Here is a 4,425-nt window from a genome sequence, read left to right as displayed (position 1 = left end):
ACCAAGTTAATGCCGACTAACTATGTAAGTCAAGCACAGTAATAGGGCTTCCTGTGCGACTCTCGTGGAACGTTTCCCACATTCTACAGCAGACGCTCCCCAGAATCCATGGTGCCTTTCTTCTTTCCACCCCTCACCCAGCCATGTGCCCCAGGAGAATTCACTCCGTGCTCAGCACAAGGCTGGCTCTGATTTGTCTGAGGATGCTTCCATTCCTTTTGACGGTTTCTCTTCTAGGAATGAGCATGTGACCAAATTGTGGCCAACAGAACTTGAGGGGGAAGTATGCCAGAGGTCCTGGCAGTGTATCCTCACTCCTACGAGGAGCCATGGAAAGAAGGTTCTTTTCTTTCTCTAGGCCATGATGAACTTTAGTCTAATTTCTGGAATCTTGCTACTTGCCTGAGGTTGAAGCTTACAGAAGGAGGGGGGGATGAACCAAGAGAATCACAGAGAAATGCAACCAGGGTCCTGATACACGGTCCCTGCTATGAGATAATAGATCTCCTGACTGTCTAAGCTGGTTTAAGCTGGGGTTTCTGCTTATTGCTGTCAAATCATCCTACTGGTACAGCAATAAAAGGCAGGCGTGTTTTCTCCCTGTGCTACAGATGAGGAAATTGGAGATTGAAGAGGTTCAGTGATGCGTCCAAAGTAGTACAGCTCCTTAGCTCTACACGATTTGAACCCAGTGTGGCCCAACCCCTAAGCCTGTTTTCTTAACACACGCAACTTAGAGCCCCTGGTTGACACAATTAATCTGACTCTTGGTCAGAAAGGTGTGGGCCAAGGACGCTCATGCGGGAGTTCCCCAACCAGGTAGCTGACCCCTTGTCAGTGTACTCGTCCTGGGGTTGATCTGATAAGCGCGGTGCTTTTGGAGCCCAGGACATTTATAGGAGAACCAGGGATTTAGGTGAGAACAAAAGAGGACTTCACATGAAAGAATAGGAATTTTCTGTGTTACATAAAGACCTCTATTTCATGCTTCACGAGTCACCTTAAATGCTGTTTTCTCAGTGAGGGTTTCCTAATCCCAGGTTTGGTGGCTCATTGTATTATATGCTCTCATAGTACCCTGAACTTCTTGTACTCACCCCAATCATAATTAGGTAATCATTTGATGTCCGTCTTCCCTGCAGACTATAAATTCCTTCGTCCTCTGTGCCTCCTTTCCTCTGAGCCCGCCCCCACCCAGCCAGTTATTTGGTTTCCACACCAGGTGATATGAGTGCATCTGTCCAAACAGACAGGACATCTCTAGGGAGTGGGGTGGTTCTGCGTACAGGGCTGTGCGTGGGCCGGGGAATGGGTCTGAGGCCAGGCTGCAGGAGAAGGCGGGAGGCCTGGCGGTCTAGAGAGAGGACAACACTGTGACAGTATAGAAAGGACATGAAAGGAAACCAGAGATAAGCCTCATCTGTTGCAAAATTTTAGCTAGAAATCTGTATGTAGAAAAGAAGCATCTTTATCATCAAGACAGACAGACAGACACACACACACACACACACACACACACACTCACACACTCACACACACGCGCGGAAGGGACCTGAGCGAACTCTTTTGTTACTACAGTGGAGTTATATAAGATTTTCTGGACTGGTTTAAAAACTTAACTATCATGTGTAATTTATTTCTTATTGGAACATACTTTGAGAGTACCCCCAAAATAATTACTACATATGAATTTTGGTAAGATATAATTATTGCTTTGTATCGAAGTGATTTTTTTTTTTTTTTTTTTTTTTGTCGGTGGAGGTGGTGGCGATTTTGGCTCCTTCTAAAGCCAAATCTAGTAGTGCCTGGAACCTAGTAGGCGCTCAGTAAATAAATGTGCAATAAAGGAAGGAAATTGATCACTGATTGTACTCGGTTTCTATGCAGAAGGTAAGCAGAAAGAAATAGTTTATTTCAACAAAGTGCATAAAACTAAGGATATTTCTACAAATGCAATTCCCTTCAACCAATATTGGCTGAAGAAGAAAGAAGAGAGCTTAGAGAATGTCAAGGCTGTTGGGGGCAAAGACGAGGTATAAGAATGATGTGTTCCCAGGCCAGTTTGGGGCCCGCTGTTTCTTAGCTTGTTTCTCATTATCAGGTATTTATTCAGCACATAATCGTAGCACATGACAGGGAACTGGCGGTGTTCGTAAAGAGGTATAAGAAACACCACAGTCACACCGGCCTTTTAAAGTCAGAATACGATCGCATTATTCTCCTGCTTAAAGACATCCACCTGTGGCCCTCTGCTCTGTCCTGCATCTTCCCACTGCCTTCTCGCCTCCACCACGGCCATGCTGCACTTCGGCCACGGCCTGTCCACGGTCACTGCTACCTTCCACCCAGCCTCTCTGCCGTGGCTTCTGCCAGAGCCAGCTCCTGATGGACCCATGTGGAGATGCGGGCCCCAGATCCCATGCTGGGAGTCACAGAAGCTCTTATGAGAGACACCAAGAACAAAAAGATGAATCTGGGGGGTGCCTGGGTGGCTCCAGCTCCGGGTCAGGTCATGATCTGGCAGTTCGTGGGTTCGAGCCCCACGTCAGGGTCTGTGCTGACAGCTCAGAGCCTGGAGCCTGCTTTGGATTCTGTGTCTCCCTCTCTCTCTGCCTCTCCCCTGTTCATGCTCTCTCTCTCTCTCTCTCTCTCTCTCTCTCAAAATAAAATAAAACATTAAAAAAATTTTTTTAAAGATGAATCTGGGAGTTGGTGCCCCACTGGGATGATAATGGAGCCTTATGTGCTCTCTCATGTCCAGAAAGCAGAGGCCCAGATTGCTGCAAAAAAAATTTGGACAGCAAATACCCGCCCATTGCAATCCTTGCTGAATTTTGTTGAGGCATCTGCAGACCTAGCCCTGGGTGAGAACAGCAAAGTGTTGAAAAGTAGCTGCTATGTCACCATGCAGACCGTTTCTGGAACTGGGGGCCTTGAGGATTGGAGCCGGTTTCCTACAAAGATTATTTTAAGTTCACCCAAGATGTCTTTCTGCCTGAACCATCCTAGGGAAATCACATACCCATCTTCAGGGATACTGGCCTGCAACAACATGGTTATCGATACTATGACCCCAAGACATGTGGCTCTGACTTCACAGGTGCTCTAGAAGACATTCAAAAATGCCATAGCAAAGTGTTCTTCTCCTCCATGCATGTGCCCACAATCCCACGGGAATGGGGGAGTGAGCAGTGGAAGGAAATAGCAACATTGGTGAAGAAGACCAACCTCTTTGCATTCTTTGACATGGCCTACCAAGGCTTTGCCAGTAGTCATGGTAACAAGGATGCCTGGCTGTATGCCACTTCATCAAACAGGGCATTCGCGTTTGTCTCTGCCAATCCTATGCCAAGAACATGGGCTTATATGGTGAGCATGTGGGAGCCTTCACTGTGGTGGGCAAAGATGTTGATGAAGTAAAAAGGGTGGAGTCACGCCTGAAGATCTCTATCCATCCCATGTGGTCCAACCCTCCAATCGATGGGGCCCAGATTGCCTCAACCATCCTGACCAGCCCTGACCTGCAGAAACAATGGTTGCAGGAAGTAAAGGCATGGCTGACCACATCATTAGCATGCTGGTCTCCAACCACAAGAAAGAGGGCTCCTCCCACAACGGGTAGCACATCACTGACCAGATGGCATGTTTTGTTTCACAAGACTAAAGCTTGAACAGGTGGAGAGGCTGACCAAGGAGTTCTCCATCTATATGACAAAGGATGGCCGCAACTCCGTGGCAGGGGTCGCCTTGGGCAACATGGACTACCTTGTCTACACCATTCACTAGGTCATGAGTTTCCTTGGTGAGAGGAAACAGAGACCACCTTCTTGTCTACAGCCTCTGCTATTGTGAGATTCACACGGAAGAAGAAGGAGGGTGGATGGTGGTGAGCTGGTCATTTCTTTCAACCATAGTGCTTAACAGTCAACCATTGAATGTGTTTCTCAGAAAAGAACGTGTAGTGAAATAGGGCAGAGGCATCTGTGGCTGGTGTCTGAAACTTTGTGGCTCAAAACCAAACTCCTGCTCATCTTTTAGCTGTTCTAAGAGTGTACCTATACAAGAAAGACATAGTTGCCCCCCAAAGCTGCCAATCATGCCATTCCAATATTTCAGAAGCTTTAACTGGAGCACCTTATGGTGTTGGGGGCACCTCTGTGGATCCAGCATGAGAATAGCACCTACAGGAGGCATTGTGGGAAAGTCTCATTCTAACATGAGCAGTTAGCCCTGTGTGTGTCCTCCCATGATTGAGTAAGCTTAGCAACAGACTTTGTTCCAGAAATGGTTTTCATGAAAACCAGCAAGTCTGCAGCAAGGAAAAGATGCTGTTTCCTGTCTTATTTAAGAAAAAAAATGCTCTTCTTTTTAATACTTTCAAACATTTTCATGTTCTTCTCTTCCCCTTTATCACTACTATTCTTT

At 46.7% G+C, this 4,425-nt stretch overlaps 1 pseudogene; it reads left to right on the top strand.

Annotated features, from left to right (window-relative positions):
- The first annotated feature begins 1,899 nt into the window (after nt 1-1,899).
- LOC115511834 lies at nt 1,900-3,832 on the top strand (annotated as a pseudogene).
- The last annotated feature ends 593 nt before the right edge of the window (nt 3,833-4,425 follow it).

Source organism: Lynx canadensis, chromosome B1, assembly GCF_007474595.2.
Source record: "Lynx canadensis isolate LIC74 chromosome B1, mLynCan4.pri.v2, whole genome shotgun sequence".
Lineage (NCBI taxonomy): Eukaryota > Metazoa > Chordata > Mammalia > Carnivora > Felidae > Lynx > Lynx canadensis.
This window is presented reverse-complemented; position numbering and strand designations above follow the sequence as displayed.